Source organism: Schistocerca nitens, chromosome 3, assembly GCF_023898315.1.
Source record: "Schistocerca nitens isolate TAMUIC-IGC-003100 chromosome 3, iqSchNite1.1, whole genome shotgun sequence".
Lineage (NCBI taxonomy): Eukaryota > Metazoa > Arthropoda > Insecta > Orthoptera > Acrididae > Schistocerca > Schistocerca nitens.
Window position 1 is genome coordinate 266,305,699 of NC_064616.1, and position 26,252 is coordinate 266,331,950.

Consider the following 26,252-nt stretch of genomic DNA (forward strand, 5'->3'; position numbering starts at 1 on the left):
ACAACCGAAAATTTTCGCCTTTTTTTTCTCAGAAGTCTGAGATTGGGGATATTTCTGATGCGTGGGGTATAGTTTTTCCTTAGAATTGGACTTTTTCCAGGAAGTGTTGGAATTCTTCGAGAATAGTCAGTGGAGTGAGTTTGATGATGGCGTCAACGTTTTTATGTTGGGTATAAGCGAGCCATATTAAGAATGTGTTGTATGTAGTCAGCCTCTGATTTAAAGAACGCACATTTGTTTAACTTGCAATTAAGGCCTTTACGCTGAAAAGTAGGGAAAAAGAAGGCAAGGTTTGCCGACCGGAGTGGCCGAGCGGTTCTAGGCGCTTCAGTCTGGAACCGCGCGACCGCTACGATCGCAGGTTCGAATCCTACCTCGGGCATGGATGTGTGTGATGTCCGTAGGTTAGTTAGGTTTAAGTAGTTCTAAGTTCTAGGGGACTGATGACTTAAGAAGTTACGTCCCATAGTGCTCAGAGCAATTTTTGAAGGCAAGGTTTACGTAGATGTGCATCCTAAGTACTGAATGACTACGAAGGAAGAACTAGTGAGTACGAATTACTGGGAAGCGTTATCATATGGTAGCTATAAATACAGATCGTCTAGATATGTTCTGGAAAAACATTTGCATTTTACTAATTTTTATATAAGCTTCTTGGGTCATGGAGCAGGGAAGTCTCTACACCCGACTGAGCATAGATAGTTGCTTTAAAATCTCCATAGCCACGAATTTTGACGTCAGGCTTCCGCTGAAGCCCATGGAATTGTAGTAACGCGTAGCAATAGATCTAATGCTTTGAGACGGTCCATTTCGGCTCTGAATGTGTTTTGAAGTTGAGCAGAAATTGCTGGATGGAGTGGCCGCTGTTTTCAATTCAATGTGTGCCACGTAACTGGTGGCGTAATTAAGCCCATGATTGAAGACAGATAAGAACACTTCGCACAGCCTGCCAAGACTGTCGAAATCCAACGCAATGAAAATCATTTTTACAGATTTGTACGTGATAAGTGTTGAGACCAACAATATTTTGAGAATGGCCTGAAGGTATGATTTAAAATGTTAATTATCCATTTAAGCTCTTCTTGTGAGGTGCAAATAATTGGGGAGACCCAATCTGAGAGTAGGTGTCCTCACTTATGAGTATAATGGAAGCTCCTATATCCACTTGACACGCAATATGCCGATCGAAAATGGCGTGTGTAGTCCACATTTCTGAGTGAGGCAAGATGAGGCAAATTTGTTTATGCCCGCACTGTGGCACAGGAGGATGTGCGCTGCTGTCGCAGGTGGCATTGACGTGGCCGTGGTTGTGACCTCCCATGCAATGTGCGTGTTTATGAGGATACTGAGTCTGAAGATGCGTACTACAACACTGTGGCCACCAAGAAAAGGTACAATTTTTGGACGCCGTCTGAATCCTAATGTTTTCAATTAACCTCAGAACGATGCGCTTGCTTACTGCAGTTTCTACTAAGGGATAAAGGATTAGAATTTCGGTTCTGCGATTTGGTTATCCGAATGTTTTCATTTAATCTGAGAACGATGCGCTTGCTTAGTGCAGTTTCTACTAAGGGATAAAGGATTAGAATGTCGGTTCTGCGATTTGGTGAGGAAATAAGATGAAGTATGAATGAAAGTCATTGTTATAACTACTAGAGGGTGAGGAGTGGGAGTACCCGTTCCGTTGTTTTCTTTAGGATCGGGTTGGGCTATCGACAGAAGGCACATCTTGTTGCTTGAATCAGCGTTATGCCTCACATGAAATTTCGCAAGCTTTAGCAAGTTTGAGAACCCCTTCTAGGGTTTGACTGTCCAAATGTGGTGCTTTTAAATACACTCCTGGAAATGGAAAAAAGAACACATTGACACTGGTGTGTCAGACCCACCATACTTGCTCCGGACACTGCGAGAGGGCTGTACAAGCAATGATCACACGCACGGCACAGCGGACACACCAGGAACCGCGGTGTTGGCCGTCGAATGGCGCTAGCTGCGCAGCATTTGTGCACCGCCGCCGTCAGTGTCAGCCAGTTTGCCGTGGCATACGCAGTGCCGTAGGGGACCGCACCGCCACTTCCCAGCAAATTAGGGACACTGTTGCTCCTGGGGTATCGGCGAGGACCATTCGCAACCGTCTCCATGAAGCTGGGCTACGGTCCCGCACACCGTTAGGCCGTCTTCCGCTCACGCCCCAACATCGTGCAGCCCGCCTCCAGTGGTGTCGCGACAGGCGTGAATGGAGGGACGAATGGAGACGTGTCGTCTTCAGCGATGAGAGTCGCTTCTGCCTTGGTGCCAATGATGGTCGTATGCGTGTTTGGCGCCGTGCAGGTGAGCGCCACAATCAGGACTGCATACGACCGAGGCACACAGGGCCAACACCCGGCATCATGGTGTGGGGAGCGATCTCCTACACTGGCCGTACACCACTGGTGATCGTCGAGGGGACACTGAATAGTGCACGGTACATCCAAACCGTCATCGAACCCATCGTTCTACCATTCCTAGACCGGCAGGGGAACTTGCTGTTCCAACAGGACAATGCACGTCCGCATGTATCCCGTGCCACCCAACGTGCTGTAGAAGGTGTAAGTCAACTACCCTGGCCAGCAAGATCTCCGGATCTGTCCCCCATTGAGCATGTTTGGGACTGGATGAAGCGTCGTCTCACGCGGTCTGCACGTCCAGCACGAACGCTGGTCCAACTGAGGCGCCAGGTGGAAATGGCATGGCAAGCCGTTCCACAGGACTACATCCAGCATCTCTACGATCGTCTCCATGGGAGAATAGCAGCCTGCATTGCTGCGAAAGGTGGATATACACTGTACTAGTGCCGACATTGTGCATGCTCTGTTGCCTGTGTCTATGTGCCTGTGGTTCTGTCAGTGTGATCATGTGATGTATCTGACCCCAGGAACGTGTCAATAAAGTTTCCCCTTCCTGGAACAATGAATTCACGGTGTTCTTATTTCAATTTCCAGGAGTGTACATACCCTAGTCTGGCTGGCTCTGAGCACTATGGGACTTAACTTCTAAGGTCATCAGTCCCCTAGAACTTAGAACTACTTAAACCTAACTAACCTAAGGACATCACACACATCCATGCCCGAGGCAGGATTCGAACCTGCGACCGTAGCGGTCTCGCGGTTCCAGACTGTAGCGCCTTTAACAGCTTGGCCACCCCGGCCGGCATACCCTAGTCTGGATATGCATATTATACGAGGGCGTGCTGTAAAGTAATGCGCCCGAATTTTTTTACGTGTAATCTCTTAAATCTTTTTAAATAAAACAAACGTTTTCAACGTTCTTCAAAAATGGTTCAAATGGCTCTGAGCACTATGGGACTCAACTGCTGTGGTCATAAGTCCCCTAGAACTTAGAACTACTTAAACCTAACTAACCTAAGGACATCACACACACCCATGCCCGAGGCAGGATTCGAACCTGCGACCGTAGCTGTCGCACGGTTCCGGACTGCGCGCCTATAACCGCGAGACCATCGCGGCCGGCCAACGTTCTTCATCTTTATTCTTCATGTCTACGTATTTGTAGCCCTCTCCCACTACAGGGCTCCGAATTGTATCCTATAACATGACGGTGTGTAACGTAACTGTGTCGGTGCGTGAGAAACAGCTTGCTGTAATCGAGTTTCGAATTCTAAGATTTCGTTCACACCTAGACCACCCTCTCCTTCATCATAATGATACTAGAACACACAAGAGAGCTTCGATAGTCCGCAGCTCGTGGTCGTGCGGTAGCGCTCTCGCTTACCGCGCCCGGGTTCCCGGGTTCGATTCCCGGCGGGGTCAGGGATTTTCTCTGCCTCGTGATGACTGGGTGTTGTGTGCTGTCCTTAGGTTAGTTAGGTTTAAGTAGTTCTAAGTTCTAGGGGACTGATGACCATAGATGTAAGTCCCATAGTGCTCAGAGCCATTTCAACCAAGAGCTTCGACATCTGCAACAATCCACCGACTTGGGTTCACTGTCATAGATCATCCGCCATACAGTCCCGATTTGACCCCATCTGAATTTCAGTTATTACAGAACTTAAAGAACACCTTCGTGGATTTCAGTTTGATAGTGGTGAAACGATGTAACATAGGTGAGGTTGTGGCTCCGTCAAAATAGTCAAATATTCTGTAGTGACGGTATCAACTAATTGCTCTCTCGTTGGAATAAGTGTGTTCGTCGGCGAAGAATAAAGATGTAGCGTGTTAATTATGTTTGTTTTATTTGAAAAGCCTTAAGAGTTTTCAAACAAAAATTCTTAGGCATTACTTTTCAGCACGTTCTTAAACACTGAAACTCGAGTTAATACATGTAAAACGGCATTTTCTTGGTTCCTGATACGAAGACAGTACCATACATATTTCTGAAAAATCACCGTTTCTGAGTGTACTGAGGCCTAAGTTCGTGAAGGAAATTCTGTTTAGGATCAGTAGACAGGAAACAAGCGTGTTGCAACATCGTATCAGAAACAATACATTACAGGAAGTACAGGGAAAGGTGTCACTGTCCCATTCCTTAGTGTCCAGTCTTAACAAGGGCTTGCTGCGTCAGATCGACTTCCGACTCCGTCCACAGTTACAGGCGGGCCCGTTGCCGTTGACGTTGTTACTGGTATGTTGATCATGTTTCTGTGGCACCTGCCCGCATCTCGTGGTCGTGCGGTAGCGTTCTCGCTTCCTACGCCCGGGTTCCCGGGTTCGATTCCCGGCGGGGTCAGGGATTTTCTCTGCCTCGTGATGGCTGGGTGTTGTGTGCTGTCCTTAGGTTAGTTAGGTTTAAGTAGTTCTAAGTTCTAGGGGACTTATGACCACGTGGCACCTGCCCGCATCTCGTGGTCGTGCGGTAGCGTTCTCGCTTCCTACGCCCGGGTTCCCGGGTTCGATTCCCGGCGGGGTCAGGGATTTTCTCTGCCTCGTGATGGCTGGGTGTTGTGTGCTGTCCTTAGGTTAGTTAGGTTTAAGTAGTTCTAAGTTCTAGGGGACTTATGACCACAGCAGTTGAGTCCCATAGTGCTCAGAGCCATTTGAACCATTTCTGTGACACCGTAAATTGCTGCTCTTAAGATTTAAGAAACTCGTGACCCATAACTGCCTTCTCTGAATGTGTGCTGGGTTCGAGTCCTGCGCCCCTGTATTGTGGCCGCAATCCTCGCTGCCACTGTCTTACACATTTGTTTGGTGCATGTGTACTGATGTGCACAGCTTTTATTAATTTACAATTAAACAACCACAAAACTAAATTACAGTTCACAAAAACTAACGAGTTGTGTTGCCGGGACTCAACAAAGGTGATGATGAAAGAATAATACCAGACAGTATGCAAGTCCTCGCAAAGTCGCTATCAGCAAGAGTGGGAGAGAGAGGGACAGGTTCGCCACTTTTCTTGCGTGGGTTCTTAAAGCTTGTATTATAAACGTTCCCACTGATATTTTTATGTGGAAAATTGGTACATTGTTTAGGCACCTTTACAACTAAGTATTCAAAACTTGACAATGTTCGTCTACTCACAAAAAAAAATATTTTGTACAGTTATATCACCTCGGCCAATCTACTCCAGCCACAGGGTAAATTGGTCCAGCAGTTAGGACAAGCTGGCCGATACGACTATATCATTTACCCGTAAATCAGTTACGATATTGATTGTATAATTGAAACTATATCGACTTTAATATTCACAATTTAATTTAATAAAAATTCCCAAGGAATTATAACAGAAACTGAAACGTAAACTATGTTCTCATTGTTGTAATAACATTTTAACAGAGATGTACGTCAAAAATGTTTGTCACTCTTCGGCTCAATGTCCAATAATATTATTACAGTTCAGACATTCATAAAAGAAGTTATTTCATGTCATTTCTCCGACATATGTTCCCATCGCCTAAAACGTGCATTGAATACGAGTACATTTATCACCTGGATTGGTATGAGAAAATGGTTTAAGACACCTAAGACACAGCGCATCCTCTTCCCCATGTACCTCATTTTGAAGAACGTTCTTAGGAATATCTAATGGGGGGACGCTGTTCTCAGCTACAGCAACAGTTAAAGCTCTTTCAACAGTTGTTACCCCCCTATTTGACATAATCCCGTTCGTGGAACCATTCTGTCAGGTCTATGGATTGCAGCGATTCCTGCATCATCTACATTGCAGATGTCGCTAGGGCTCGGTTTCAGTTTTGTAAAAATTGTGTTCCAGTTGTCAGAAAACTATTCTGTGTTATTCTTTTGAAGTCACTACGTCGTACCAAACTGGCTGTCTGAGGACTACGGATAGAGAATGTCGGATGTCGTTCCAGAACTCCTTAAAACCAGTCAAGTCCCGCCATTCCAGAGTTGGTCCAAGATTGGAGTAATTTTCGTTGACAGGCGGGTTGCCTAAAGCTATGGAGTTGTCTGACTTCAGTTGATGAAAGTTCAAAATGTATGTCACTATCTTTAGTGAGGTACTCTTAAAGCATGTCAGCCTGTTCAGGTTCGAACACGTAGAAAAATAAATTTGTCCTAGTTTTGTGTTTAAATAATCCTCGAATTAATATAGCTTTTATAAAATTATTATTTAATTTAGATTTATATATTGCTCCAGTTATATTTGCTGCTGTTACTAAAATAGCGAAAATCATAAATACAGCACCACAAAACAAATAAATATGTTACCAGAAATCTCTTTCCGAAACATCTTTGTCCCAGAAATTGTTGTCGATACAGAAGTTTCTAAATCAGTTTTTTTTTTTCAATACCTCACTAAAGTTTCTTCTAGGAATGTTAAACTCTTTGCTCTAACTGATCTTTGTTGTTGTTCTACTTGTATCGCTGCTAATCCCATAGCTGATTAAAAAACATTATCTCTTTCAGCTTTATTTTTATAATTCTGAAGAAGCTTTAGAATGGTGATGAGTAAAAACATTTTCAAATTCGAAGATACATGTAGATTTGATATTTAAAAATTTGTGTCATGCAGTGTCTCCGAAATAATAATTTCAAAGTTATATTACAATCGTTTCAATTGAATACTTGAACGTAAGATACGGGCCTTGGAAGAAGAAAGGGAAACCTATCATTGCGTAGATGTTCCGGATTTAAAATCAATACAGGATACAGTTTGTATATGTAAAAATTGCGTTTGATGTGATCTGTACCTTAACTAAGTTAGGCCTATTGAAGGTAATAAGTTTACTTACTTGCAAAAACACAGCAGAGCGGTTGGCCATATGGGCCGACGTGTCCCTATTTGAGTCGGGCGTTGTGTCCCATCACCATATCGGAATTCATATATCTCACTTACGAAAATATTTTGAACATTTATCGCCGTATGCAGTATCAAAATAATAAGCAATGGATTTTAACAGTTGTACGTAGTTGTTTAGTAAGAGCGTTGCCTAGGAGTAAACAACAGAGTATCTTGTGGAAGCAAAATTTACTTACGCTTAAACATAACTTAAAATGCGTCGCCTTCCTCGCTGGACAATCTAACTGCACTGGCGCGTTTGTTTAAAGGCGGCGGTATTGTTATGATCAGTCTCTTGAGTCTGTAGCGTATTTAACGAAGTAATACCAATAGACCATTGTTCCCCTATGTCCACTGAGCCTTGGTCTCCTCTAATCGTCCCTATATATATATTTTAGTAGAGAGTAGCCTGTTTTCAGCTGCGCATCACGGTCCTCTTGTCAACCGTCTTCGCTTGATGAACGATGGAGCTCCCGGCTGCTGCCTGTAAAGGCGTTTTGGCCTCTAGGTGACGCCACCAGTTCAGTCCCCGGGAGCTCGGCCTATCCTGAGTTGCCGTGTCCCGCAACCTCTTCGATTCGACAACGTCGATTATTTTCTGTGACACAATCGAAGTCGTTATCCTGGCGAGATACAAGAGAGATGAATCGATTATATCAAATAAAATAGATGTACACGCTTTATGCAGAGTCTGCAATAGGTATACAAAGTTATATGGGAAAAAATGAATTCGCTTGCAATTTCGGCATCTGTTGGATTCTTTATAGTAAGATATAAAATACGACTTTAAAATCTTTGAACTGAATACACTTAAGTATAAGTCACTGTATTCAAAGAAGCCAGTATGTTACCAATTTTTCACTGACAAGATGAATAATCAGATAACTGAATTCAGTAAAAATGAAATTATATTTTCTTCAAGAATTATATTCGCAGTTTCGAATATGGTGAAGCTCTAGCTGCATTGATTATTGGAGACAATGAAAATTTGTGCTGGATCGGGACTCGACACCGGATTTCCCGCTTTACTGGAGCGGTCGCCTGCTGTCAGACCAGTTTATGCCATCTGTGACGACATTTCCGTTGAAGCCATGGACACTCAAACTGAAGAACTGGTACAACAATAACACAATTCCTTTATACAGACTGGAAGGAAAGTACACCGAAACATTTCAAAATTGTTGAGAAATGTTAGCTAATGGCACATTAATAGGGACTTAGTTGATCGTGGTCGTCGCTTGCTTTTTCTCCAGATGCTTCCATATATCATGAATGAATTATTCCTTATACATATACCACGGATCCTTGCCTTCCCGAAATTTTTAGCGGTTTCAAAAGAATTTCTTAGTGTTCAAGATGGCCCACGGGAAATTGCACATTTTCGTTTGGTCGTTATGAGATGTGTATTATATTTAAATCAATACAAATTATAGATAACTATTGTACACACTTTTCCCATACTGAAACGCCAAACATATTTTATTTTATAAATCGAGTATCACACAAATGCCTTTTTCATCGGCGACGTACTCGTATTGCTGAAGACGATCCCGTAATTTCCTCATTACGTACTCAATCATTTCTTGGGGAATGATCTCTGTCTCTTCCTAGACTGCCGCTTTCAGCTCAGTAGGAATGTGGTGTCATCGTTAAAAAAATTTATTCTTGAGATGGCCCCACCGAAAAATCTCTGGCACAGGAAGATAAGATGCCGCGCAGGATTAGCCGAGCGGTCTAAGGCGCTGCAGTCATGGACTGTGCGGCTGGTCCCGGCGGAGGTTCGAGTCCTCCATCGGGCATGGGTGTGTGTGTTTGTCCTTAGGATAATATAAGTTAAGTAGTGTGTAAGCTTAGGAGCTGATGACCTTAGCAGTTAAGTTCCATAGGATTTCACACATATTTGAACATTTGAAGATCAGATGATCCCACCGGCCATCGGTTATCACCGAGTCGTAAGAGCAATCGATGCGGAAAGCGGCACCCCAGTATAGTACAGAATTATGGGTCGTATGGGCTGTAGCTCCGTCTTGCTGACACCATATCGCGTGTAGGAGGCAAAGTCCTTTTAGTTGTTAAATGAAGAAATTGTTAATCATGGACATGTCCTCTGAAAAATATGGGCCAACGATTGGAGTGTCAATTAGTACACCAGACGATGATCTTTGGGCTACCGAAAACCTTTCCAAGAATGAGCTGTGGGTTTGTGTCCGACTAATATAGGGGTTTTGTTTATTGACAAATCTGTTCAGATGAAAGTTAGCCTCATCAGACATCACAAGCTTAGTCAGAGGTGCGTCATCCTGGTCAATTCTGTCTATTATGCAGAAATTGCTCCTACTCGCTTTATCTCCCGGCCGTAACCATTGAGCAGCTGCATCTTATAAGAATGAAACTTCGTCTTTTTTAGCAGTCTTCTGCAAAGACATGTAAGAGTTTGTTAATGCTCTGGAATGGTGACGGACAGATCGCTGTGGGTACCATTGCAGAGCTGCACAACCTCATCGGACGTTTTCCGCCGTTCGCACTATCTTTTAAGTCCCTTACGCTTCACATTGGTTACACAATCCATTGTTTAATTCGCATTTTTATTGTCCTTTTGTCTGTAACACGGAAGTGGCGGCTATTTTCAAACAGCATTGCATGTTGGACAGCCGCAATGTTCTGCATATTACAGAATTCCTTCACTACCTCAGTACGCACTTGCACTGGACAACGTTTCAAACTGGACTGAATGGAATACATTGTGGGTCCGATTAGATAAGCTGGATGGCGCGAGCGCATCTACACCTTACCGGAGTAGCCACCTGAAAATGCGGTATTTCCGATTGTCCATCCTGTATTTGTCTATTTCCGAGCAGTGAGATTATTTAGTAAATCTATTCACCGTTTTTTTGAAGACCGAAAAACTCCTCTGCAGGAACTTACCGGGACTACATTGGCAACAGTCGATTGAAACTGTTCGTTACAAATCATGGGCCAAGCCCAGATGAATATCGTATTTCTGGAATTCCATGAGCATTCAGTATACTATCACACCTTTGATTGGTAAAAAATATACATGTTTAATAAATGTTGTAACAGGTATGAGACTGAAGACTTCCTAGGAAATATAACTCATAGCATTTAATGATGTACAGGGAGAAAAGTTGCCGTTTCTGAAGTATTGCAAGAAGAATCACGCATGTAAACAGCAAATATCTCAGTACGTCGTTCTTAATGGGACAATATCACCAGTAACAGATATGAGAGATCGGATACTTCAAGGAAATGTGGTAGGATTGTTATCGCATATGTAGGACTCCACCTTTCTTTATGCATTCGAACAGTGCAATAAGGGCGGAAGTAATTCTCTTACACTGTATGATGGATTGGACTATGAGTACACATGCATATGTACCACATTTTATATACACTTGCGTGGTGTTAAACTACTTTTCTTACCTCTTTTTGTGATACAACTATCTAGGCGGCTCAATGATTTAGGGGCTGTAGTTGTATTGTATGTTTCCAGCATTTGGATCCCTGTCCAGCCTCCCTGATTTTACATTCCCATGATTTCCATAAATCACTTCAACCAAATCCCATAGTGGCTATTACAACAAGTAGGTTATTTCTCACACACACGTTATTATAACAAATTCATAATCGTTATTTTCTCTGCTTCTTTACGACTAATGCCGTACGGCCGGCCGGGGTGGCCGAGCGGTTCCAGGCGCTACAATCTGGAACCGCGCTGCTGCTACGGTTGCAGGTTCGAATCGTGCCTCGGGCATGGATGTGTGTGCTGTCCTTAGGTTACTTAGGTTTAACTAGTTCTAAGTCTAGGGGACTGATGACCTCGGATGTTAAGTCCCATAGTGCTTAGAGCCATTTGATTTAATGCCGTACGAGAGTCCTTATTCCTTAACGTTCACTCTTCCTCTCAGCGCTCATTGTACAGATCCTTGATCTACAAAGTTCGCTTTCTGCTTACGTAGTTTCTTGCAATGGATTATTTTGTCGACGTACGATTCGTAATTTTTGCTAATTATTTTTTATTTTAATCCTGCTTATTTTTAAAAACAGATCTCTTAGTACGATATCGGAACATAGTTTTTGCACAACAAAGGTTGTATTTCTTACGGAAAAATGGTCATTGTGAATAACTGAAACGACCAGAAATACGGGGAAGTAGTGCGCTCCCGGCTACGGTAGATTTCCTACCGGAACAAAAGGGACGTTCCATCACAGGATACGGCCTCTAAAGCAGAATGAAGGGATTCCGACGGGATGAAAAGGACGGACAAAAAAAGTTCCTGGAACCACTGGCGGGACCAATGTGACTAACAAAAACTGTTATTGATCACAGCGTCAGGAGTCGGGTACGTAATAAGAACTGTGATACGAACAAGGCTTTGTGCTACTCTGTAATTATATTTTAAATTCAACAGCGTTCTCCTCACGGTATAGCTTATGGAAAATTCTAACTTTTGCTAGATTCGGAGCGATTATAATAGCGCGCAATAAACTCCTCAGCAATCACAACTATGCATGAAACAAGAAATATCTAAAGTAGCATTTGAGTAATAATTGTTATAGTGCTTGTTTACCGATCGCAGACAGAAACGAAATCTGACAAGGCAACCCAGTTAAAGGCAAGACGTACTTAAACATGTGAGCTATTTATGTTCAAACAGCGTGCAGGCATCAGTAGTAAGTTCATAAAGATCGTTCTCGCGACACCTAGGTGTCTCAGTCATGGTGTAATAATCCATAAAAATAATAACTATATAATACGCATCTTTAATTGTTTTTTGCGAAATTTTGAAACACTTTTGATTTTAGATATACTAATTACAGATTTAGTCCGCCTCCGTCGCCGAGTGGTCAGCGCGTCTGACGCTCTTGTGGAGGACGTGGGTCAGTTCCCGGGACTGCCAGGGAACTTCTTGCTTGGTGAGACGACTGGAACGGAGTGCACTCAGCCTCGTGATACCAACTGAGGAGCTACTTGAACGACAAGTAGTGGCTCCTAGGTCTGAAAAGCCAGCTTCGGCCGGGAGAAGCGGCGTGCTTGACCCCGTGTCTCACATCCGCATGACACAAGATGCCAGAAGATGGCACGGCGGCCGGTCGACATCGCGTGGTCTTCAGGGACTGATTGTAGAGTTTAGTTTTTTTATGAATTATAGACTTGAAACAGTTCACGTTCTAGTTTCTCGCACCAGTATGATGTTACTCATCTATGTACGTCCCGACTATTCTAATGTTGCCGTAGCCTAAAGGACGTACTTTCACTTGACAGTAGTATATTTGTGCATTAACCTTCTGGACGGTATGAAAGAAAATGACAGTATTATTTTCGCTTTTAGCAGGTGAGAGTTTTCTGTTCAAAAGTGATTGTGTGTTGTCCAACCTTGAACGCAAAGGCTGACGAGGCTGTGGTCATAATGAAATACATTAAACAGCTAAGCTCAACGTAATACATAGTCCTACTTATAGAACAAATTCAATATCAACCAACAGTGTTGGGATGGTTACATCAATATCACGCTCGAGTCGTGGATAATACTGAGAAAAATTTTACCAAATTTTATATTTCATAGTAACACACAATAGCTTCGTGGTTGTAATATAGGCCTCATGTTGGGTGGTGGAGCGGGATTGTTGGAGATCAGTACCGATAGCCAACCATCCTGTGTAGGATAACAGTGGAGCAGTGAATGAATGCCTGGTAGTCATCTAAAACATTCATTCATTGCTCCTCAACTACACAATTGTGACGATACTCGGAGAAGTCAACACCCTTAGAACTTTAGTTGTGGACAGCCTGCGAGGAGGCGTGGCTTCATGTAGGCGACCTAACAGTTTGCTGTGTGGGGCAGCCGCTGGTGGCGATGGCAGCGATTCTGTAAGGATCCCGACAGCAGCAGCACGCCGGGGCTCGTAAAGCGGACTGGAGACTGCTTATCAGAGGCACGCAGAATCACGTCGTGGCCCCATGGAAGATGAGATGACTCCCAGCGATTGCTGACTAACTGTGGCTGCCCACTAGTGCAGAGGCACGCGGCAATGATTTTTCTTGCACAGGCAATAGCAGTTATACAGCTGCATGGTTCTGACCTCTAGCTGTAGCGGTGCACGTTAGGAAGCCGAAGTACGCTCCAGTAGGCTAGCCGGTTTGAGGGCCTTAAGCCCACAGCAGCGGCAGTGGCACTAGCTAGAGCCGCAGCTAGCAGCGGGAAACTGCTGATAGTGTGACTGGTTGAGCCATGTAGACACACAGACTTGTAGAGTCGTGTACTGACAAAGGTCCCCCTCTGGGCTAGTGGCTAGCAGCTTGTTATACCTTTGACTAAAAATGACGAGTATTCATACGGTCTTGGCCTGTCTTCGTTTCCTTCAGTATCGGTTTCGATCGTGTAAGCACAACAAGTCCGTGGCTCGCATGTAAAGTAACCGCGCCATCAATTCTGCAATGGCTCTGCCTTCTGACTGCGTTGGTGATGTATCATCTCTTGTCCTTCGGCTGCTCCTGGATGCCCACCGTTGTAACGGCAGTTCCTTTTGTATCAGCAGGCAGCCTCCAGTCTCACGACCCGCTTATGCATCATTTTGTATTAGCCTTTGCAGGTGTCTTCGTTTTAACAGCTGCACCAGATCGATTATCTGCTGCGCAAAATGCCTCCCTCTTTAGGAAAATCCGGCCTCAGGATTTCTGCTCATGGTATTTCTGTAAAATCGCGAAGTACGTGCCACAGAAAAAGGTATACTGTTCCATTACGGAAAAAAAACTAATTCAGTGTCGTAATAGGCGCCTTTAAAGGTTAATTATTAATTGCGTGCATCAGGATATTCGCTATATTGTCCACTATAACTCGGCCAAAACCGCATCTCGATATATTTATTCATTCTGGGTTTATTTTGGGTGGTCTGTCTTAGCCGTCTCACCCTGTGTACAAAGTGTCACAGAAAAAATGGTCGATATTCAGCAATATGGTAGGAACGACTGTTCAAAGTAAAACCGTTTGGTAAACATTGGCTCTAAAATGCTTACGTTAGTAGTTAGGAGCGCATCGCCTTCGATATTGTGAAACAAATCTATTCTACCACAAGTTCTTTGCTGTACACATTTTTTGGGGAAAATGGTATGGATCAAAACAAGACAAAAGTTTTGTAGTAATATGGGCTCTAAAATGTATAATAATAATAATTATTATTATAATGTCATTTGGCACACTGATTTGGTGCAAGTCTTTCAAGTGGGTGCCGTTTCCGCGATCTGCGTATCGGTCAACCAACGGCACGTGGTTTTCCCTGGACGGCCACCCACTCAAGTGCTAACCGAGCTCAACTTTAAATTCCGTGATGGGGTGGGAACCGGTGTTACCAACGTGGCAAGGCCGTTGACTCGAAAATGTACACCTTAAGTATCTTAATAGAACAAAAAGTCCTCTTAAGTTGCCAGTAATTTCTTATTCTTATATATTGCATGACTGGTTTCGAAGCCTAAAGTTTCATCTTCAAGTGCCACCAAATAATTACGGAAACATAAATGTAGGGCAGTCGGGCTTATCAGGCATGGTCGGGGAAGGGGGGAGGGGGGGTACACCCATATTAACAAACGCATGGGAGCGTAGGAGCAGCAATCGCGGCGCCCGACTCGAAAGTGTTACATGTCTTTAAATATCCTACTTTCGCCAAAACCACAGGATGAAGCCGAGAAACTTTATTTTGCACATATATTAGTCTTTACCGTCAGTCTGTTGTCACTTTAGATTATAGTAAGTCACTCGTCAGAATATTTAAAACGATCGTCTTCTAGACGTGTGTGAAGAGCTCAAAAAGAAATATTAGAATATAAGGTCCCGCAGATGGTGTGGTAGGAAGGGCCCTCTGATGTGTGTTTTATATGAGTTTTACTTTTGTCGTATTGAACTGAATTAAACTTCCCAACTGCAAAGCGCTAACCTGTTTTTACTTTATTTCTGTTGTCCCAAATATACCAGAGTTAACTCGCTTTGTATGAATTATTTATCTTGTTTTATTACAACTGATGGAAACTCAAACCTGGTACAATTAAATTTACATAAAAGTTGTTGGTGTTCATTAAGTGAATCTAGTGCAGAAACATATGAATACTGAACTTTATATGTTGTTCCAACAAACATGGCGTTAATAGGTTACTCAGTTTCTGTACATTTAAAAAAAAATATTCTCATAACTGATTAACAACTGATTCAATTAATACATTAACTACACACGCCATACTTCGAATCACAAAATTTCAGTGTGAGCTAACCGTGTAACCGTTGTTTAAGAAGACATTTTCATAATCAAGGAAAGGATACTGCGAAGATCTGAGAGCACAGAAATAAAGGGCAATCGTGGAAGCAGTTCACTGTTGTAGACACTTAATACCTACAAAATGGTTCATTCAGAAGCGTAAGCAGATTACGTGCAATGCAACACACAAGCTATGGGACAGAAGCCAGCACACTTACCGTTAAATATCCCACTTTAAAATTTTATCATTTCAAAATACAGAAAAAAATGTGCAATTTAAAAAGTATAATGTAGTACAACAGAAATACTCATTCTTGTCTGAAACATCTATTACAATAATGTTGGACTGATCGGGAAAAAACATCACAGATGTAATCAAAACTGATTGAAAACGTTTATTACACAGGTTCAAATATTGTTACTCTCGAAATAATATTTCCAGTCATATAAAAGTATAAAGCGTGGCAGCAAGCCTTAGAATTTTTTGTTGTTGATTCTATTACTATTGAACAATACAGCTTATAGCCTAGCAAAACTTTAATGCTGTGAAGCAGCATTTAATTCCTTTTACATTGGCATTCCTGACATATAAATGATTTGTCTCACTGAGATTAACAATACGTCATGTGAAACAACGTGAACCTGGAATTACAACTGTCCTCAACGTAATTATGCGCACTTCACGATTTGAACGTTATATTTGAAGTTTCTGTTCACAAATTTGAAATGCCCATCACTCTGTTGTAATGTTTAATTACATAAATAAAATTTTCTTGCCCTAATGTGCAGTTAGAATGAACATACAATTTATCTTCGGCTCTGGCCAACGTGTGGCTCAAAAGTGAACAGTAGAGACCTCGATCACACGTTCTTCTTGCTTTCAGCACACAGTGCACGGGGCAAGTCTTCTAAGATATTGTTCTCATCATAGTGCGTCCATCTGAGACCATGGAAAGTTGGTTTGAGCAGAATTACACAAAACTGTTACTGTTCAAATACTGCCTCTTTTTCGTTTGAACTCGGACACAACAGCTGACCGTTGTTGTCTGACGTTGGGCACTGCCTGTTTCAGACTGTTCTTTCGACTCGTGCGAGGCAGCGCTCCTTCATAACAGGGGCTCCCCAAATTTATGTAGCAAGACTAACTTCATGTAAGTACAAAATAATAACCTACTCGGTGTGAAATCACATAGTTTGGGATAGCTTTTCATATGTATTTTATCTTCATGAAGTACTTCATTAATTGTATAAACAATACAACCATTAGCACACAAAAAAGTTTACAAGCATAGACCACATAATTTTCCAAAATAAATAAATGTCACTCGCAAACAAATAGTGAAGTATGTTCTCTGTATGCGTGCTGCAGAGTAGTTACATAAAAAATCATTACAAGCAGAGCAGAAGCTAACTTTGAACATGGATGTGGAGGGAATTTGGCCTTGCCTTATTCAATAGAACAGTCTTCGAATTCCCATGAACCAATTTAGGGAAATGTCGGATAACCTTAATCTGGATTGGTTCACGTTGATTTGAAGGCCGTTCCTCGTGAAATGGAGTCCAGTGTCTTAACGACTGCACCTGCACAGTCAGTGTAGCACTAACCCAGCGGTTGGAACAAAACTTCGACTGGATTGAGTATCGGCTGATACCACCGAGATTTATTAATACGAACTATTCTAAATTATTAAACGAATGCTTTGAGTTCAAATCTCGATAGGTCCATTTGCAAACACGCATAAACTATTTTACATTTTAACTATTTCATTATTTTTGCAGATTAAAATATGTAAACGTAGTATCAAATTGAAGAAGTCGTAATTTAAATTATGTAACTTAGCAGTAAATACCGGTACCAGAATAAAGTGAACCTGACTTGAGTTGCTGGCATGCAATACGTCTCTGTGGCGTCATTGGCGGCCTTCTCCACAGCTGGCGCCGTTACAGGGTCGTGTCGTTCTTCTCGCGGTGTCCGGAGCTGTTTCTGGAAACGAATATCCCACACACACCCGTCTGAAATTCAGCCGACTCTGTGCAGTAACATATGCGATATCCGACTAGCAATTAGTATCCGTCTCCTTGACGTATAGCTTCCCGGGTCTCAGTTCTCTGCCAAGCTATTTACCGAAAGTCTGACTCATGTATTTACGGAATCCGCTGAAAATACTTAGCATATGCACCGTCCTATGACTGGTTAGTTCCTTATATGCTCATTATCATAGGAAATCATACACTCAGTGGTTCCGTCACAAATATTACGGCGACGATTTTGTATTTTTGAATGCTACACAGACTTGGCGTTGATAGCTATGAAATACTGTTTTTCTTATGTTTGTAGGTGTTGCTCATTGATATATGTCAATGTCCACAGGATTTTTGGGTACGTTTCCCTTTCTTCGTGTCTCGTGTGTGTTGCGGTACACGATCTATCTTGAATAACGTCAGGTCATAAAATCATCATCATCATCATCATCATTTAAGACTGATTATGCCTTTCAGCGTTCAGTCTGGAGCATAGCCCCCTTATAAAATTCCTCCATGATCCCCTATTCAGTGCTAACATTGGTGCCTCTTCTGATGTTGAGCCTATTACTTCAAAATCATTCTTAACCGAATCCAGGTATATTCTCCTTGGTCTGCACCGACTCCTCCTACCCTCTACTGCTGAACCCATGAGTCTCTTGGGAAACCTTGCTTCTCCCATGCGTGTAAAATGACCCTACCATCTAAGCCTGTTCGCCCTGACTGCTACATCTATAGAGTTCATTCCCAGTTTTTCTTTGATTTCCTCAATGTGGACACCCTCCTGCCATTGTTCCCATCTACTAGTACCTGCAATCATCCTAGCTACTTTCATATCCGTAACCTCAACCTTATTGATAAGGTAACCTGAATCCACCCAGCTTTCGCTCCCATACAACAAAGTTGGTCGAAAGATTGAACGGTGCACAGATAACTTAGTCTTGGTACTGACTTCCTTCTTGCAGAAGAGAGTAGATCGTAGCTGGGCGCTCACTGCATTAGTTTTGCTACACCTCGCTTCCAGTTCTTTCACTATGTTGCCATCCTGTGAGAATATGCATCCTAAGCACTTGAAACCGTCCACCTGTTCTAACTTTGTTCCTCCTATTTGGCACTCAATCCGTTTATATTTCTTTCCCACTGACATTACTTTCGTTTTGGAGATGCTAATCTTCATACCATAGTCCTTACATTTCTGATCTAGCTCTGAAATATTACTTTGCAAACTTTATATCGAATCTGCCATCACAACTAAGTCGTCCGCATATGATCCATAAATAATATGAACAACAGTGGAGACAGGTTGCAGCCTTGTCTTACCCCTGAAACTACTCTGAACCATGAACTCAATTTACCATCAACTCTAACTGCTGCCTGACTATCAGTGTAAAGACCTTTAACTGCTTGCAAAAGTTTGCCTCCTATTCCATAATCTCGTAGAACAGACAATAACTTCCTCCTAGGAACCCGGTCATATGCCTTTTCTACACTCCTGGAAATGGAAAAAAGAACACATTGACACCGGTGTGTCAGACCCACCATACTTGTTCCGGACACTGCGAGAGGGTTGTACAAGCAATGATCACACGCACGGCACAGCGGACACACCAGGAACCGCGGTGTTGGCCGTCGAATGGCGCTAGCTGCGCAGCATTTGTGCACCGCCGCCGTCAGTGTCAGCCAGTTTGCCGTGGCATACGGAGCTCCATCGCAGTCTTTAACACTGGTAGCATGCCGCGACAGCGTGGACGTGAACCGTATGTGCAGTTGACGGACTTTGAGCGAGGGCGTATAGTGGGCATGCGGGAGGCCGGGTGGACGTACCGCCGAATTGCTCAACACGTGGGGCGTGAGGTCTCCACAGTACTTCGATGTTGTCGCCAGTGGTCGGCGGAAGGTGCACGTGCCCGTCGACCTGGGACCGGACCGCAGCGACGCACGGATGCACGCCAAGACCGTAGGATCCTACGCAGTGCCGTAGGGGACCGCACCGCCACTTCCCAGCAAATTAGGGACACTGTTGCTCCTGGGGTATCGGCGAGGTCCATTCGCAACCGTCTCCATGAAGCTGGGCTACGGTCCCGCACACCGTTAGGCCGTCTTCCGCTCACGCCCCAACATCGTGCAGCCCGCCTCCAGTGGTGTCGCGACAGGCGTGAATGGAGGGACGAATGGAGACGTGTCGTCTTCAGCGATGAGAGTCGCTTCTGCCTTGGTGCCAATGATGGTCGTATGCGTGTTTGGCGCCGTGCAGGTGAGCGCCACAATCAGGACTGCATACGACCGAGGCACACAGGGCCAACACCCGGCATCATGGTGTGGGGAGCGATCTCCTACACTGGCCGTACACCACTGGTGATCGTCGAGGGGACACTGAATAGTGCACGGTACATCCAAACCGTCATCGAACCCATCGTTCTACCATTCCTAGACCGGCAAGGGAACTTGCTGTTCCAACAGGACAATGCACGTCCGCATGTATCCCGTGCCACCCAACGTGCTCTAGAAGGTGTAAGTCAACTACCCTGGCCAGCAAGATCTCCGGATCTGTCCCCCATTGAGCATGTTTGGGACTGTATGAAGCGTCGTCTCACGCGGTCTGCACGTCCAGCACGAACGCTGGTCCAACTGAGGCGCCAGGTGGAAATGGCATGGCAAGCCGTTCCACAGGACTACATCCAGCATCTCTACGATCGTCTCCATGGGAGAATAGCAGCCTGCATTGCTGCGAAAGCTGGATATACACTGTACTAGTGCCGACATTGTGCATGCTCTGTTGCCTGTGTCTATGTGCCTGTGGTTCTGTCAGTGTGATCATGTGATGTATCTGACCCGAGGAATGTGTCAATAAAGTTTCCCCTTCCTGGGACAATGAATTCACGGTGTTCTTATTTCAATTTCCAGGAGTGTAGATCTATAGAGCATAGATACAATTCCCTGTTCCACTCGCAACACTTCTCCATTATTTGCCGTAAGCTAAAGATCTGGCCCTGACAATCTCTAGGAGGCCTAAACCCAAACTTATTTTCATCCAGTTTGTCCTCAACTAATACTCGCACTTTCCTTTCAACAATTTCCGGTCAAAAATTATTTGTTTCTTTTTCCTCCTTTTATTGTTAACGGGAACTCATCCGTCGCTGTCGAAAGAGTACAAAAATAGAGATCCTTTATTTAAACTATTAGAAAACTGGTAATCGAATTCAAGTGGGACCGTCCATTCGTCAGAAAATTATTCACGTAAGGAACGTACCGAAACTGTATGCTCATTTTGAAACACCGAAGAAGGAGAAAAATATATAAATTAACTGGCACCACAGGCATATCGGAAGAAAGAGCTCGGGTAAATTTAAGCCTGGCAATAACAGTAAGAAAGTTTTGCTGAAGATGGGTGCCTCGTTTGTTGAATGCTGACCAGATGCCGTTTTTAAGCATTTTTGAGCAATTCTGAAACATCTTGAAAGAAACCTTTTGATTTCGTCTGTCTATTTTCTACTTTGGATGAGACGTGGTTCCACCACAAAAAGAAAAACAAAAGAAGTTGACACAATAGGTAGAATCTAGTTAACTTCACCCAATCAAGATGAAGTGTTTTTCATCTGCGTAAAGGCTACACACATTTTTTTGTGTCGTGGAGAAGGGATTCTTCTTAAGATTTACCTTACAGAGATAAAAAGAAAACATACATCTTCCTTACAGAGAAAATTTTATTGTAATGGCACGAGAAAAAATATTAACGTATCTTGTTGAGAGGCACAAACTCAACAGTCAGTGTTTAAGAAGGTACAAATGCCTCTATTAAAGAGAAAAATGTGCAGTGCGTTACTATGCCGTTAAAATACCTCATAATCCGTTGCCTGTATTCATGTTGCAAGATACGCTCTCTGTTGTATACTTCGCAACACTACGTATTGCATAGATTTAGGGAACATAAAAGCAAGGGGAGAGAATTTCAATTCAACTTTAAGCTTTTCTATATATGGTAGAAATCTGATATTTTCGAAAAACAACTAGAAAGTTTGATAATGAGGGATACCGATTACTAATATTAGGGTTAGCAACTGGAAACACAATCAGCTGAAATTCGTTCTTTCTTCGTGGCCATTAACTGAGCCCGCATCCCCGGCGCGTGTAGCACGCCAGGAACATCCCGTTTTCGTGGTCCACACCGGTCGTCTACATCGCATGAAAGGTCGCAAAGGTTACTAGAGCGCAAAATAAAGGAAACTCTTAACGTCTACAGAACTGGTTGCTGCAACGCGTTTTCGCACCACGCCTCAGATGAAATAGCACCCTCAGTTTGATCTTCACTAACTACCAGATGCTCTAAAATATGTATCATTTCGTATTTAATTTCTTTCAGACACCATTAAACCCATTACAGCACAGTGTATTTCACTTATGAATATTCATTTCAATTTCAGATTGTTAATAACAGACGGAAATAAATCTGTTCTACAATTTCTGGATCACTCTTACATTCACAACCATATCGCAGCTTGTGAAAAGAACGAAGCCTTTCATCGACGCTGGGAGTCCTATGAAACACCTGATGAGAAGTATTACCATTTACACTTTGCAAGATCACAACTCTAATCATCTACCGAAACACCAGAGAAAATACACTGTAATAAGAAAAACTGTATTAATGTACCAAAAACAGCTTTACACAGATGACAATTTTGTCCCTCTTCCTCTTCCACGTGTTGTGGAGTGCACGGTTTTGGCCAGATAAGAAGAATCTAAGAAGCTAACAGAAAAGGAAGTAGAGAAATTCCTCACTGTCACCAGACGTCACTTAATACTGACAACAGCCTGTGACTGTAGCGCATCCACATATTCAAAACGGATTATGACGTCTCTAATAAAATTCTAGGTCAAGCTGGGAGGTTCTCGAACTGGGAGTGAAAGAATGTAGTTTTAAAGTCATTTTTGACTTCTGTGCCCACCTTACTCAATGTTTTCACATAGTTAATGCCTCATGTAAAATTGGTCGTTCAATATTCCTGTTAGATTCTGCAGAATAAGCTATTATGTGTTGTTGTTGTAGTCTTCATTCCGAAGACTGGTTTGATGCAGCTGCCAGTGCTAATCTGGTTTTTGCAAGTCCCTTCATCTCCGATAACGAAAAATCATCCATTTGCACACATCTCTTGGTCTCCCTTTACAAATTTTACTCCCCACACTTCCCGTGATGTCTCATAACGTGTCCTGTCAACCTATCCCTTCTTTTAGTCAAACTATGCCGATGATTTCTGTTCTCCTCAGTTCTATTCAATACCTAGTCGTTAATTACGTGATATACCCTTCTAGTCTTCATCATTCTTCTGAAGCACCAGATTTCATGAGATTCTATTCCCTTTTTGTCTAAACTGTTTGTGGCCCACATCTCAGTTCCATACAAGGCTACACTATAAACAAATACCTTCAGAAAAGATTTCACAGCACTTAAATCTGTAATCAATATTAACAAATTTCTTTTCTTCAAAAACGGTTCTCTTGCCATTACCATCCTCTCTGCTACACCCATCATCGGTTGTCTTACCGTCGAAGTAATAAAACTCATCTACTACTAGTGTCTCATTTTCGAAGCTAATTCCCTCATCATAACCTGATATAATTCTACTACATTCCATTATCTTTGTTGTGCTTTTGTTGAAGTTCATATTATATCCTCTTTCCAACTGAATGTCCATGTCCTTCAGCTGCTCTTCCGTGTCCTTTGCTACCTCTGACAGAATTACAGTGTCTTCGGCTAACCTCAGAGCTTTAATTTTTTCTCCGTAAACTACAATTCGTTCTCCAAATTTTTCGTTGGTGTCCTTTAATCGCCGATCGTAGACTACCAAATTATGCATTTTCCCTATTAAATCTTTGTTTAGAATTTTGGTACGTCCTTTACGGTAGACTTAAAATAAGTATTCTGTTCTGGAACAGAGACGGTTGTTTCTTCGTTATTGAAATGGCAGTCACCATACCTGGATGAATTTCATTGGCTGTAAGTAAACTGTCCTAAACACGCAATTTTCTGTTGCGACCTATAAAATGTACTATTCCATAGTTCTAGTTGAAGTTCAATTTATGTTTCGCTTAACTTACACCAAGGAAAAAATTGACACCAGTACCATGCCTAGATCTTCTCACATTGCTGCCGCAGAAGACCCAATTTGTAGGCGATTTTTTTGAGCTACATTGTCACGTTCTGTAAGTCACTATAGAGTTCTCATTACATATCGTACTCTTTCAGATCCTGCGACTTTAACTTTGCATTGACGAAATTTTGGACACAGTGCTGCCAACATACTGCAGCTATACAAGACTTGACTCGAAAATAATCAACACCTGGACTCAAATATCAGTTTCATTAGTGATTCCAGCAATATCTCTAAATCCATCTAGGAAAATGGGTAAAGCGGCCAACTAAAGAAATATCAGTAGCACACTTCAGTTCCTTTCCCCAGCCTTCATCGGCGATGTACTGAATTCTGACAGGAATGAGGGGTGTACACTATCTGATCAAAAGTATCCGGACACCTATTAGAGGACATTAATTTGTGGCCTGTCCACCCTTCCCCTTATGACAGGTTAATCTCCGTTAGGTTCCCTTTCAGTGAGATGCTTGTATGTCTACGGAGGAATGGCAGCCCATCCTTCCTTATCAGCCGAAACCAGAGTAGGTAGTAATGTTAGACGCTGGATTGTGGAGCGAAGTTGTTGTTCTGAGTCATCCCAAAGGTGTTCCAGTGAGTTCATGTCTAGAGAGTGGCCAGGTTAGAGCATTTCAGGAATGCTGTTATCCACAAACCATTGCCTCATCGTCTCCGAGCTGTTCCTCTACTGTAACAACACACAGTGACGTAAAATGTGTTCATTTCCTTTTCCATTTAGCGGTTTCTTAAGCGTAATGGGGAATCGCACCCTCACCACGAAAAGCATACCCTAACACCACTTCCTCCTTGCGTCACCGTTGGAAATATAAATGATGGCAGGTAACGTTCTCCATGCATTTGTCAAACCTAAACACTTACATCGGATATCGGATTGCCACGGGGTATAGCGTGATTTCTTACAACAAATCACTCGTTTCGTCATCACTGTCCACTGGCGTCCTCCGATAACTTCAAGAGCTGTTTTAGAAGTGACCTCATCAGTGATCGTCGGTCCCTGTTCGTCGTTTCGTGAGGTCTGTCTGGTGTTGGTTTAGTTGGTTCGCGTATCCCCTTCGCAGTCAGATCACGAACAGTCGACCTGACCGGTTTTGGAAGGGTTGAAATATCGGTGATAGATTTGTTACTCAGGTGACATCTAATGACTAGTCCACCTTCGAAGTCACTGAACTCGCCTGACGGACCCTTTCTGTTGTTACTGCTGCTCTGCTGACAGCACGATACTCCCCTCCCCCCGCCCTTCCCCATACGCTTACTCACCCGTACATGGTGGGGAACGCATAAGAGTATTCTACACACCGTGTACCCAAGGATCATTCGATCTCGACTGGATTATGGGTGCTTGCTGTACCACAATGCGCCTACGGTTTATCTAACCAAATTAGATACTGTTCAATGCAAGGACAGTCGTACCTGTCTTGGAAGTCATACGTTCGTCGCCAATAAATGCACTTTTCGTGGAGGCTGGGGATATGTCCTTGAGCATTAGACGTAAAATGTGTTCAGACATAGTTATCACTCAAGGTACGGCTTTCATGGATAGTTCTGTCTATAAGAGTAGAGATTGCACTTACTGATTGTGGACTGCTTCCTGCAGAAGAAATAAAATTCCGGGTGTCTGTGCAAGCTTTGACACCCTCCTATGATACAATCTGCACGACGTTATTTTTATTTGACTTCATTTGAATATGGTCTTGACACACTGAGCAGGCAGATTCAAATGTATTATTTTAACACAACCAACTCGGAAAATGTTGATGTAAACTGCAGCGTTAATCGTCTCGTTGCATCTCAGTGGGCTGCTTATATCTGTATTTATACCACTAGATCTAAAATTCCGTAAGAGGAGTATACTGAATATGTCGTCTTATGGCCTCAGACACCAGTAAACAAAAGTCGTCAAACTGACTGAAAGAAATGGTTCAAATGGCTCTGAGCACTATGGGACTCAACTTCTGAGGTCATCAGTCCCCTAGAACTTAGAACTACTTAAACCTAACTAACCTATCACAGACATCCATGCCCGAGGTAGGATTCGAACCTGCGACCGTAGCGGTCGCGCGGTTCTAGACGGAAGCGCCTAGAACCGCTCGGCCACCTCGCCCGGCTGACTGAAAGAGCTTCTATTTTTACGGTGAAGAAAGGGGAACTTTTGGAAGCAGTCAATGCGGTTCTGGTAAGTATCCACGGGGATGTGAAGCCATTGCTACTCCAGTACCGTGGCCAAATGCGCTAGCTTTCTCCGCTGAGGCCGGGCGGTGTCGCCTTGCGGTTAAAGGCGCTTCAGTCTGGAACCGCGTGACCGCTACGGTCGCAGGTTCGAATCCTGCCTCGGGCATGGATGTGTGTGATGTCCTTAGGTTAGTTAGGTTTAATTAATTCTAAGTTCTAGGCGACTGATGACCTCAGAAGTTAAGTCGCATAGTGCTCAGAGCCATTTGAACCATTTGAATCTCCGCTGAGAATTCATAGCGCGAACAGCTTGATCGAGTTGATGCCACAGATTCTCCCCTGGGCTTAAATCCGGGGGCTTTGGTGGCAAGTGGAGTACTCTGATCTCATCCT